The sequence below is a fragment of the Macaca mulatta genome, chromosome 7 (genome assembly GCF_049350105.2).
Source record: "Macaca mulatta isolate MMU2019108-1 chromosome 7, T2T-MMU8v2.0, whole genome shotgun sequence".
Classification (NCBI taxonomy): domain Eukaryota; kingdom Metazoa; phylum Chordata; class Mammalia; order Primates; family Cercopithecidae; genus Macaca; species Macaca mulatta.
Genome location: NC_133412.1, coordinates 48,716,646 through 48,730,678, shown reverse-complemented (window position 1 = coordinate 48,730,678; position 14,033 = coordinate 48,716,646). Strand labels below are relative to the sequence as shown.

General features: G+C 42.1%; 1 protein-coding gene across 1 annotated transcript in view; it reads right to left on the bottom strand.

Moving 5' to 3' along the window:
• Window positions 1-14,033, bottom strand: part of THSD4 (thrombospondin type 1 domain containing 4) — a 698,888-nt gene extending 684,855 nt beyond the window's left edge. The window contains exon 1 of the mRNA XM_077939655.1: window positions 13,921-14,033. The gene's annotated coding sequence lies outside the window, so the exon portion shown is untranslated. The remainder of the gene's footprint in view (window positions 1-13,920) is intronic.

Sequence of the window (14,033 nt, the reverse complement as noted above, 5' to 3'; positions counted from 1 at the left end):
CATATGCCCATGTGCCAGGGCCTCCTCCTCTCAAGCGTGGCTGATCAGTCACTCGCCTGTCTATCCTTTATTTATTGAAGCCAACTATGAATGACTAAAGGAAGGATGAGAAAAGTCACCCAAGGTCAAAGGGGACAGTGTGGGAGAATGCTCTAGACAGAAGGAAGCACCTTTGCAAAGGCCCTGAGGAAGGCAGGGCACTCTCAAGGAGCAGAAGAGCTGTGTGGCCTCAGAATCCACAAAAGAGAGAGAAGGTGGGGAAGCAAAGCAAGGCGGGGCGGCCTGGGGTCTGACTGCACAGAGTCTACTGGGCCTGGTTAATCATCCCCTGACGGCCACAAAGGCATGGGCCTATCCCATCAGAGCAGATACAGGACACTGGCTGGAGCAGGCCATGGAGCCCGCTGCTGTCCTGGAGGCCTTGGGGAGACCCAGGGTTCCCAGAGTGGAAGAAGGAGGGGGCAGCTTGACGTAGTGGCTGTTGATCAGCTGATATGGAAGTACATCGTTTTATTAACAATTAAGAAAGCAGTGCTGTGCAATTCTATTCAATGCCCGTGATGCTTTCGGCCGTTTTTATGAGTTGTGTCATTTTCAAATGAGCAAGAGGAAGCCTCTAAGGGGGTTTAAGCTGGGGCAGATGTAATCAGATCTGTGTTTTTCCAGAGGCAGAGAGGGGAAAAAAAAACCCATTTGTTATTTTTTTAAAAAGGTAATGCAAAAGCATCATTCCACATTTCTCTTGTAATGAAAAAAATAAATGCAAACTTAAGCAAATCCATCATTCTGAAAGAATGCCCTGTGTCCGCCTTTTCCTTCCTGGGAGACTCTCATAATGAGGTCCTGTCCTTCACCCATTGCTCACACTGCCGCCTGGTACCTCTTATGACCAGGACTGCAAATCTCCAAGACAACTGGAGCGGGGTGGGAGAGCTCAGCCAGGAAGCAGTTTCTCTGTTTGAGGCTAATCAGCTTACATTGTGCTTGAAATTGCTGTCACCTTGGCCTTGTTGGCAATTTTCCTTCTTCAGCAAACTGGTTTTCTTGTTGAATGAATTAATTTTTATAAAATCTCAGAGATAGGGCATATTCAGTGAACACTGGCCAGATATGGCTTATGCATAAAACCAGGGCACTACAAATGACAAAGTCACACGGTCTCCAAGTTCATGGCTTTGCCTTGCCTCACTCGTCTTCATCCTGCCTCTCTTCAGCACACAGAGCACCTACTATGTGCCAGTTGTAACGGCTCGCCAGACAGTGCTGCCAGAGTGTCCCTGGGCCCCACATTCCGTTTTGTTTGTTTGTTTGTTTGTTTGTTTTTGTTTTTTAATGTTTCCTTTCACCACTCTGTGTGTGATGGCGGAAACTGTTGCTTCTGAGCAGCAGTTTGGTGTCATAAAAGAAAGCAGTCAGTCCCCCAACCACTACACTGCCATTACTCTCTGGCCATCCCATCGTAGAAGTCACCAACCTTTGAACTGCAGTCACCTCCCCTGTGGAATGGCAAGAACCTAATTATACCTGTTGGGAGAGTATTGAACAGGCTCACACCACCTCGTATAGCCCCTTCCAGTTCTCAAATCCACGAATCTCTCAGAAACTCTGCAACAGGAAAATTATGTGACTCGTTTTGGATCCATCTGGGAAAAGATGATATACTCAGAGAAGTATGTGACTTCTTTTTTAAAAATTTCAAGCTGCATTTGGAATAGCTTCTTTCATTCCCTGTAATGCAGAGAATTACCATGCAGCTCTAGTGCCACATCATGGCTTACAGACAAAACTCTCCACGATCCGTGTCTTCAGTCATGAAGACATTGACAGAGCTGCTGTGTTTGTTGACTTGGGTAGGATGAGAGGACACCTGAGTGGGTGACCCTGAAATGGCTCCTCTAGTCCTCTGGTATTAGGTGTTTATCCAGAAGCGACAGGATCAGTGTTCAGGGCCAGCTTCTTCCTAAGTTCATCTTTCCCTATTTCAAATCTCAGAATTCTAGAGGTAGAAGAGAGTATTTTCTCTTTCGGTTTTTTGTTTGTTTGTTTGTTTGTTTGTTTGTTTGTTTGTTTTTGAGACAGTCTCACTCTGTCACCCAGGCTGGAAAGCAGTGGCACGATCTTGGCTCACTGGAATCTCCGCCTCTCGCATTCAAGAAATCCTCTTGCCTCAGCCTCCTGAGTAGCTGGGACTACAGGCACACGCCACACACCCAGCTAATTGTTGTATTTATTTAGTAGAGATGGAGTTTCACCATGCTGGCCAGGATGGTCTCCATTGCTTGACCTCATGATCCGCCTGCCTCAGCCTCCCAAAGTGCTGGGATTATAGGCCTGAGCCACCGCGCCCGGTCCTATTTTCTCTTACTCAGATAAAAAAAACAGGCCTAGGGGTAAAAATGAGTTGCAGACATTCACACCATGAGTATATTGTCGATCAGAAATAAGAACCCATCTGATGGGCCTTGAGCTATTCCAGTGAGCCCCCTCCCCATTGTCCTGTCCCTCGGAAGTCCATGGGTGGAGAAAACCAAGGGCTTCAGGCTGTCAGAAATAGCCATGGAAACTACTTAGGACATCTTGAATTCCAAATATCATACACATTAAAGCTAAGGCTCTTCTCCACTCAAAGCATATTTCATCTAACCAGGTTATTATTTTTCTTCTTTGGAGTTAAAATAGAAGCCTTGTGGGTTCTCCCTCATGGGTTTGTCCCAAAGCTTAGCCCAGCAATGTGGACCCCAGTCTCTGCTACTATCGGTGCCGCTTTCCAGAACTCAGCCTCTTGCCAGAACTCCTCTTCTATGAACCTCGGGTTTGTTCAGGGAGAGTTTCGAGGGCTGAGAAGCATTTCTTCTATAGTACTGGGACGGCTCCCACCTCCAGTTTCCCAGCAGCCTGAGCCCTACGGTGGCCACCTCATCTCTATGCCTCCATTGTAAAGAGCTGCACCTATCCTTGTATCTGCCAGCAAGCAGGCCACGTGGAGGTGGAAGGCATCAGAGGAGGCAGAGGAGCCCTGCATTGTCTGCATGCTTCAGCACAGGTTTCCTAGGAGGAGAGATGGAAGGTTGCAGGGTGGAATGGACAGAAAATGAAGCAGTGATTTGGGAAAAAATAATAGCAGCTGGTTTTCATCTGGGTACTAGCCTTGTGACCTTGAGCAGTGGCTTAACCTGCTGAGCCTGTTTCCTCATCTGCAGAGCAGGCTTGACACTCACTAACTGCTGACTTCTCTCAAGGGGGAAGATGGGGAGAGAACACTCGTGTCCTGTGTCTTCCCCGTTAACATCCTCAGTCAGAGAGAAGTTGGTCTGTTCTTGGTCTGTCCCTTTTGTCTGGCTAGCTATATTGCCATTCTTCTGTTGTCACGGGAACATTCCAAAGGATGAATGAAGGGTATGGGATCAAGCAGAGGCAAACATGAGCAAGAACAAGTGTGTAGATTAAGATACAAACTTCTTCTGACCCAGTCCTGTGAGTGGAAAATACCACACAATGGGAAAGAAACCAAATCACCCTGACATGCGCTCAGATATTGTGGTGTAGGTCAAAGGGTGGGTCAAAAGGCTTGCTTTCTTTTTCTTTCCTTTCTTTTCTTTTTCCTTTTCTTCTCTTCTCTTCTTTCTTTCTTTTCTTTTGCTTTCTTTCTTTTCTCCTTCCTTCCTTCTTCCTTTCCTTCTTTCTTTTCCTTCTTTCTTTCCTTTCCTTCTTTCTTTCTTTCCTTCTTTTAAAAACAGGTTGTTGCAAAAGGAAAGAAAACAAGAACACGTTGTTTCTTTTTGATTGATTAAGTCAATTGGACATGTCAAACTTTTACTTGTGAGCATCTGAAGTTCCCTTGAAGCTAATAAGACCTTTCTTCTGGATAACATTTTCATGAAGACAACACATCAGTTTGTGAAAGGCACATTGGTTTTAGAGTTAAACAAATGTGCACTTGGAGCCTTGCTCTGCTAACTTCCTGACTATGTGACTTGGAAAAGTGACTTACTAGTCTGAGTTTTTCAACTCTCCTGTGGCTATAATGATTTTAGAGGGCATGGTTGTGGTAGTCATGACGGAAGTTTACCAATTCGCCTTCAGAGACGAGATTTCACTTCCCCTCCCTTTGAAGTTAAATGTGGCCATGTGACTTGCTGTGGCAAATGGAATGTGACTTCTCGTTTTAATTTTTTTTTTTTTTAAGTTGGTAGTAGCCTTAAGACTCAATGTACAAATCATCGTGTCCCTTCCCACTAGTGCTAGGGTTGTGGAATGCTTGGATAGCCTGGGTCTCAAAGGACTGTGATCCACAAGCACCCGCACCATTCATTGAATGTACAGCATCAAATCTCCCACTGATATTTGAGTTTGCTACTGCAGCAAAACCTAGCATATCATGACTGATATAATGGTTGATACAATAAAATATGATGACATTTGTAAATACAACTTGGCAATGGTAAAGTGATCGGAAAGCCTTGTTGTTTTCGTGTTCAGAGGTAATTGTGCTGATTAGTAGGCCCAACGTAAGGGATAAATATTCCTGCATGGGTCAGGCAGGCTGCAACTTTACCCCAGATCATTTTTCTCCACCAGGGGCCAGAATCAGGAAAATCTGAAAAACTCCCCAACAGATCTGCCATGGGACCCAAATATCAGTTCTGCCTTGAGATAAAGGCCAATCTGAGTACTGAAAGTGGGAGCTTAGGGAAATTCATCAGGCTCTGGGAGTGGAGAATACTGAGGAATGGAGGCACAGTAGTGGGAGTGGTCTTGAAGAGCAGCCGTGGAGAACTGAGGCCTGTATCATGGTGGGAAGTCCTTGCAATGTGAAGGTTAAGCACACCGTGCACGAGGTCCCTGGCCCTCTTCTCTCACCATGATACATACCCTGTCCTCTCATGATAATTTTCTCCTGTAGCCCTTCCACAACAATTTATTCCAAGTCATTCTTTATGCCACCTAAGTCTGACCTCTGACCCTCACCTCCAGGCTCCCACTTCCTGGATATTTTGGCAGGTGCTTCAAGCGCAATGTGTTATGGATAGAACATATCACTTCCTGTCCCACCTCCAAACCCTCTTTCTTATTCCATACTCCGTATCTGGATGAAGAGCTATCATCTTCCCAATCGTTCCAGCTCAACATCTCAAGAGTGCTCATGGCCTTGGAATACTCTTTTTTTCTCTATTAATATGAAAGGGGAAAATGCAAGCCAGAAAAACAGTTGAAGGCATTGTGCGGGCCAGGTGAGGTTGTGGTTCAATCTTGGTGTGAATTTGTTCTTTTGAGAATTCGTCTTTGGGTGGAATGCCTCCAATTGTGGATTCAGAAAATAGGATGAAATTTAGAGGAAAAGAAAATAGGATAGTGTGGTGTAATAAGAAGTATATCTGGTCTTTGTCCCAGGTCCTGGCACAAAGCATCTAAAACCCTTGGAATTTCCTCAGTCATGGGGTGTCCTTTCTTATTTTTAAGGAGCCCCTTTGAAGCACACCTGAGTTTATACTAAAGAGGTAATTTAGGGTAGGACCAAAGATAGCCTCAGGATGGGACTGGACACCAGAAAAACTAAGGGATTAGAAGGTTGAAACTTTCAGCCCTACCCACTGACCTCCAGGAATGGGATGGGGGGAATTTAAATTCTATAAAAACTCTGGGAAAGTGGGGTACCCCAATTCCACAGGGACAAAAGCTCCTATGCTTGGGACCCTTCTAGACCTCACCTAAGTCTTCATCTGTATCCTTTATAATAAACAAGTAAATGGCCTGAGTTCTGTGAGCTATCCCAGCAAAGTATTGAACCTGAGGAGGTGGGTAGGGGGAACCCCAATTTATAGCTGGTTGGTCAAAAGTACTAGAGACCTGGGCTTGTGATTGACATCTGAAGTAGAGGCTGAAAACTAAAAATAAAATCCTAAGCCCCTCACTGGCTGAACAGGCCCCCTCTCGGCTATGGGGACCCTAGAAAATCCTTAAAAATGGAATTCCCAGCATGACACGAATTAGGCACAACTGACCATCATTAATGTTGAAATACAGATCATAAGATTAACAAAACAGATTCCTTGTGACAATAAGATATCAAATTATAAAGAGGACATAAGGCCATGCCAGACAAGGGCTAAGTCACTCACCCCTATGGGTCACTCTGACCTCAAATATTGGTTCACATACTTCCTTATCTTAACTTTAAACATTCTTTTCTGTTGACTCCAAATTTTTACACAAAGCTCTACTCCTTTAATCAATTGCAAATTAAAGAATCTCTGAATCCACCTGTAACCTGTAAGCTCCCTCTTCAAGATATCCTACCTTTTTAGGCCAAACCAACGTATACCTTCCATGTATGAATTTATGTCTTTGCCTATAACTCCTGCCTCCCTAAAATGTATACAACCAAACTGTAATCTGACTGCCACAGACACGCTTTCTCAGGACCTATTGAGACTCTGTTCTCTAGGCCGTGGTCACTCATACTGGCTCAGAATAAACCTCTTGAAAACATTTTCAGAGTGTGGTTTTTCCATTAACAGGGCAATCTTGTGAGACTGAGACCTAACCCCATGGGATCTGATGCTTAATTCCAGGTAGACAGTGTCAAAATCGAATTAAATTATAGGGCATGCAGCTGATGGCAGCAGAATTGGAGAACTGCTTGGTGTGGAAAAAAAAAAAAGCCCCACACGTTTGCTGTCAGAAGTATTGTGTGAGCAAAGAGAAACAGTCTGTTTTCTCCAGATGGACTGCCTAATTCTTTCCGGCCATATAATAAAGAGTTATTGCTAGTCAATAAGTTTTGTTTTTTATGAAACTTTGCAGGGGGGGGGGGACAGTAAGTGCCATACATATAAACGAAGATATCATTTTCCACATAGCAAATGATTGATGATTTAAAAAGCAAAAGGAGAGCCTTATTCCAGAAAAGATGGAATAAGGAAGGACACACTAAATGTAACTGTAAATCCTGTACAGAATGGATGGAGGTGCTATCTGAGAGTTCTGAAACATAAATCATAGCAGGTGGCTTTGGGAAGGAGACGAGAATTCAAAGTCCAACTAAATCAGTAGTGAGTTTGCCTTTTTTTCCCTTCCAGTATCAGCCAGCCTAGACTAAAAGGCAGCCAGAAAGCTGGACGTATGCACCAGAGGAAGACAGAAAGAGCTGTAAGAGAAGACCTCTCTAAAAAACAAGAAAGGAGATTCTGAAGAGTCAGAGAGAGAGTGGGGTGCATGGGAACCCCTGGCTTTTATTAGTTTTTTCCTTCTTTCCAGCCTCAGCCCACAGGCAATATTGTAGCAGCAGTGTTGGTGGCAGGGGCTGAGGGGGTGGGAGTGGAGCTTGGCAGTCATCTAAGACTCCAAGAGAGGGGAATTATTCTGTTTGACTGGAGGAGCAGTGTTCACAAGAGTGTGTGGCAAATCTTTCTTCCTTTTTTTTTCACCTTCTCTCCTCCTGCCACTTGACCCCAAACACAGAAACAGTCATGGTAAGAGTGGCAGAGCAGAGAAACTGAAGCCCAAGCTTGCTCACTGGAGGGCTAAAAAGTGAGGCCCCAAGGAGCCAGAGGGTGTTGGGGAGATCATGGAGAGTAGGGAGCTTAAGACAGAAATCCCACAAACTTATGTTTTAGCTCCTGGGCTCACCTCCAGGCTGCAAATGTATGGATCTGATCCTAAACACCCTACCACATGTTTGCAGAACTGAAACTGCAAGGTAGACCCCAATCCAGGCCCATGACTGGCCACTGGGTGGCACACACACAGGACTGATCTGAATAGCACTGCACTCTGAAATCAGAAATGATATTGAGACCACAGCCCAAGAGGCAGGTTTGAACTTGCAAAAATAATATAATCTGTTTCATTTCCTGCTTCAGAAGAAAAAAAAAAAGCCCTCTTTTTAGGATTTAAATCAGACCTGGGGTCCTGTAATATTCAAAATGTCCAGAATATAATCCCAAATTACTCAGCATATGAAGAACCATGAAAGTCTCAACTGACAAGGAACGAGACAATCAACAGACACTAACCCTGAGAAGATACAGATGTTAGAATTATCAAACATTTTTTAAAGCAGCAATTATAACCATGTTCCATAAAGTAAGGGAAAGTGCTCCTGAAACAAATGAAAATACAGAAATTCTCAGGGGGAAAAAAAGAAGATATAAAAACAGGCCTGGTGGAATGGCTCACATCTGTAATCCCAGCACTTTGGGAGGCCAAGGCGAGTGGATCACCTGAGGTCAGGAGTTTGAGATCAGCCTGGGCAACATAGTGAAACCCTGTCTCCACTAAAAATACAAAAAATTAGCTGCGCATGGTGGCAGGCACCTGTAATCCCAGCTACTCAGGAGACTGAGGCAGAAGAACCTCTTGAACCCGGGAAGTGGAGGTTGCAGTGAGCCAAGATCACACAATTGTACTCCAACCTGGGCAACAAAAGCAAAACTGTCTCAAAATTTTTTTAAAAAAGGAAGATATAAAAGCAAACCAAATGGAAATATTAGAACAGAGAAAGAGAAGGACACTAACTTAAATTTCAGATTCACTGGATGAAAATTAACTTAAAGATAGATCAATAGAAATTATCTAATCTGAACAACAAAGGAAAGAAAACTGAAAAAGAAACCCAGCAGAACCTTAGGGGCCTGTGCGAAAAAAAATACCAAAATGTTTAATATTTGTGTCATTACACTCCTAGAAGGAAAATAAAAAGGGTGTTGAATGGGAAAAAAAAATTTTAAGAAATAATGGTGGAAAAACTTACTGCATTTCACAAAAGACATGAACGTGGAGATTTAAGAAACTCAGTGAATCCCAAACAGGATAAAATCAAAGACATCCACACATTATAATCAAACTTATGAAAACTGTTAAAATAAAGAAGATATCCTGAAAGCAACCAAAGATAAATGACTCATTTCAGGTAGAAAAATAATGATTTAAATGACTGTGCATTTCTCATCAGAAACCACGGAACCTGGAGGGAAGTAGAATAACGTTTTTAACATACAGAAAGAAAAGAACTATCGGCCCTGCACAGTGGCTTATGCCTGTAATCCCAGCACTTTGGGAGGCCAAGGCAGGGAGATCGCCCGAGCTCAGGAGTTCGAGACCACCTTGGGCAACATGGTGAAACCCGTCTCTACTAAAACACAAAAAATTAGCCAGGCATGGTGGCATGCACCTGTAGTCCCAGCTACTTGGGAGTCTGAGGCACAAGAATCACTTAAGCCCGGGAGGTGGAGGTTGCAGTGAGCTGAGATCATGCCACTGCACTCCAGCCTGAGCTACAGAGTGAGACTCTGTCTCAAAATAAATAAATAAATAAATAAAATAGAAAAGAAAACTATCAATCCAGAATCTCATATCCAGTGGACACATCTTTCATGAATGACAATGAAATAAGGACATTCTCAGATAAACAGAAAGTAAGAAAATTCCTTGATACCAGACTTCTTCTATAAGAAATGCTAAGGAGAATTCTTCAGACTACAAGGAAATTAAATCAGAGGGAAACTTTAACAATTGTAATGAAATAAGAGCAACAGAAATGGTAGATACCTGGAAAAATATAATAGAATTTAAGTTCTTTGAAATATGTGAAAGCACAAATTGTAACACTGACTGATGAAATCTTCAACGTATGTAGTCATTATAGTACATAATACTATGATGACTACATAAAGAGGGGATGCCAAAGGTACCTATAGGGTGAGAAGGTTTCCGTACTCCACTTGAAATTGTAAAATATAAGTAGACCATATGCTGTAATCTCTAGAACATCTACTAAAATTTTTTTACAGAGATATAGTAAAAATATCAATAGAAAATTAAAATAGAAGATGAAAATATTCAAATATTTCAGAAGAAAGTAGGAAAGGGAAAATGAAAATCAGAAGAAACAAACATAAAATATATGATAAAATGGTGATATAAGTACAAACATATCAATTTTATTTTATTTTATTTTTATTTATTTCTTTATTTTTTGTGTGTGACAGCATCTCACTGTGTCACCCAGGATGAAGGGCAGTGGTGTGATCATGGCTCACTGCAACCTTAACCTCCCAGGCTCAGGTGATTCCCCAACCTCAGCCTCCAGAGTAGCTGAGACCACAGGTGTGCATGCCACCATGCCTGGCTATTTTTGTATTTTTTTGTAGAGACAGGGTTTTGCCATGTTGCCCAGGCTGGTCTCAAAGTCCTGGGCTCAAGTGATCCATTTGCCTTAGTCTCCCAAAGTGCTGGAATTACAGTCATGAGCCACTGCACCCAGCTCTCAATTCTTACATTAAATGGTATAAATACCTAATGATATAAATATTAGATATCTGTAACAAATTATCACAAACTTAGCTTAAAATAACAAATGTTTATTATCTCAGTTTCTGTGGGTCAGGAATCCAGGCATGGCTGAGTTAGGTCCTCTGCTCCAGGGGCTTTCATGAAGCTACAACCAAGGTGTTGTCCAGGGCTGAGGTCACATTTGAAGGCTTTACTGGGGAACAATCTGATTCTAAGCTTCCATGCACAGCTGTTGAGACAATTTCATTTCTTTTGGGCTGTTGGATTGAAGGCCTCAGTTTCTTGCCATGTGAGCCTCCCCAACATGGCAACTTACTTCATCAAAGCCAGCAAGAGAATGAGTCTATGGAGAAAGACTGCTAGCAAGACAGAAGTTACAATCTTAGATAGCATAATCACAAAAGTGACATTCCATCACCCTTGCCATATTCTAGTGGTTGGAAACAACTCGCAGGACCTCTCCATACCTGTTCATACTTAAGGAGTGGAGATTAAGCAACAATATAAATCCAAGAGGTAGGACTCAATAGAGGCCATGTTGGAGTCTGTCCACCAGACCTACCAGTTAAAAGACAAAGACTGCATGAATTCAAAACAAACAAACAAAGAAAACTAAGACACAACTACATACTGCCTAAGAGAAACTCACTTTATTATTTTTTAATTTTTTGAGACAGTATCTCAATTCAAAACAAAGAAAACTGTCACACAGGCTAAATGACTGTACATGCCACAATCACGGCTCACTGCAACCTCGACTTTCTGGGTTCAGGTGATTCTTCCACCTCTGCCTCCCAGTGGAACCACAGGTGTGTGCCACCACGACTGGCTAATTTTTGTATTTTTTGTAGGGAAGGGGTTTTACCATGTTGTCCAGGCTGGTCTCAAATCCCTGGGTTCAAGTGATCTGCCCCCCTTGGCCTCCCAAAGTGCTAGGGTTACAGGTGTGAGCCACCATGCCCAGCAAAACCCACTTTAAATATAATAATATATCTATGATCAGAATAAAAATTAAAATATGGAAAGAAAGCTAAACCATATAAACACTAATCAAAAGAAACCTGGAATATGAGTTTATCATTAAAATAGACTTTAGCACAAGGAAAATTACCAAGGATAAAGAGGACACGTTGCATAATAATAAAAAGAGCCAATTCATGAGAAGACATAGCAATCCTAAATGTATGTATACCTAACAATAGAATTTCAGAATACCAAATCCAAAAACTGATAGAACTGAATGGAGAAATGACAAGCCCATAGAGTTGAAGACATCAAAGCTCTCCCCTCAGTAACTGATAGTATAAATAGACAGAAAATCAGCAAAGACATTGAGGAACTGAGCAACACCGCCAACTAACTGATTCTAATGGACACTTACAGGTCTACTCCATGGCAGAATACACATTTCTTTCAAGTGTCCATGGAACATTTTGGGCATCTGATGTACAATACAACTCTTCCCCAGACCACCAGGAGGCAAGGTCTGTGGCCAGAGAAACACAGAAGTGGTGGTCACCGGGTGGAGTACAAGGCATTTTCTTACTTCATCCTCTAACCATCCATCCCTGACTCTCTTAAAGGTTGCTGTCAGACCATGGTGAGTGCAAACTGAAATGAAAAGGTAGTTCTCATTGTAATCCAGTCGCAACCAGCTTAAACAATTCAGAACAAATTTTATTTGCATACAATTATTCAAGCACATTTGATTGGATCAGACCTGGATTTTAGACTTGCAGGTGTCTGGTTTTGAAACACAAAATCCAACATTTTCTGCCTGGGAAATATATATATATTTTAATGTAGTTAATATAAATTACCTTTCCACTTCAGTTTGACTATTAATTGCATTGTAACTTAATTTGTATTCTTATTGAGTCTCTGCATGTTTTCTTCCACTTCTGTACTAGTTTACCATTTGGATAAGTATATTATATATCAGTCCAGGTGGCTCCCAGGCAGTCAACATAATTCTGCATTCATTTTCATACTGCCCATCAGCCAGGAGGTCGCGACTAAGTAAAAATGATGAATGTCCCAATATCCAATGATGATTTAGTTTATAAATTTTTTAAATAAAAAATGTGGGGCCAGGTGCAGTGGCTCACACCTGTAATCCTAGCACTCTGGGAGGCCAAGGCGGGCCAATCGCTTGAGTCCAGCAGTTTAAGACCAGCCTGGGCAATATGGCAAAAGCCTGTCTCTACAAAAATACAAATTATGAAATCATGTCTCTACAAAAATACAAAAAATTAGCTGGGTGTGGTCTCACGGGCCTGTAGTCCCAGCTACTCGAGAGGCTGAGGTGGGAGGATCACCTGAGTCCAGGAAGATGAGGTTGCAGTGAGCCATGATCACGGCACTCCAGCCTGGGTGACAGAGCGGGACCCTCTCTCCCAAAAAAAAAAAAAAAAAAAAAGTGAAAGAATTTTTATGGGAAAGTTATATTCAGGTTATAGAAGAACTGTTCCACAGCTCACATAATCAACATAGTTACCATAAAAGCAGCACTGCCTTGGGACACAGTGTGTGCACAGATCTGGAGAAAGAAGTTCTCTTTGAAAATGTGTCCTATTGTGGGTCTGGCTCCTATGATGTAATGCAAGTGTATTGTCCCTATGAAAAAAGATGTTTCCCCAAAAATACCACTGCAAGAAGGTCAGCACAGGACATGAAGTTTATTCCCAGAGGGAAGCTCATGTCTAGATAATTGGGGGACAATTTTTTTGGCAAACAACTTGCTTCAGTTTCATTAAAACTCACGACAGTCATCAGTGTAAGAAATAATTTTAGTGTCAAGAGTAATCTATAGAGAAACGAACATTACAGATTGTGTGCTGAATCAGGAAAGAGTTTGCTTTGGACTTAAAAAACAAATATATATATATATATATATACACACACACACATCTTTCTGTGACCTATGAAAGCAAAATGTAAATTATAAGATATAATGTATAACAACATCTATAACCTGTTTCTTTTTTCCCCCCTCAATAAATAGGCTTCTTTGTTGTTTCATTTGGTTGGGTTTTTTTTTTCTTTTTTTTTCTTTTCTTTTTTTTTTTTGAGACAGAGTCTCGCTTTGTCCCTCAGGCTGGAGTGCCGTAGTGCTGTCTTGGCTGACTGCAACCTTAACCTTCTAAGCTCAAGCAATCCACCAACCTTAGCCTCCGGAGTAGCTGGGACCACAGGCATATGCCACCACTATCTGGCTAATTTTTGTATTTTTTGTAGAGACGGGGTTTCACCATGTTGCCCAGGCTGGTAGCGAACTCCTATACTCAAGCAATCTGCCCACCTCAGCCTCCCAAAGTGCTGGTATTACAGGCGTGAACCACCATGCCCAGCCTTTCCCCTCAATAAATAGTTAATAATATATTCTGAAGCTATTTAGCAATGCTACCAGGTTGATCTGGTTTAAACTATTCAAAGCTGGTTGAATAGTTTCAACGGTTTTTCCCAACCAAGGGAAAAGCTATTGAAATCAGAGCTGATTTGATCCAGTTTGAACCAGCCTTTTTTGACAAAAGTGACTTTAAACAGTTTTAATTTCGTTAGGATCTGTTTGCTCTACTAAGAATCACTTTACACTGTTTTCCCCTAATATAAAGCACTATCACTTGCCTGAATCCAGTTTCCTCCTTCTGAACTGCTGTGATTCAATTCACGTTGGTCTGATCCAGTAAGGACAAGTTAGATGCAGGCTTATCTGGTCTCGATCAGCAGGAACTGCTTGG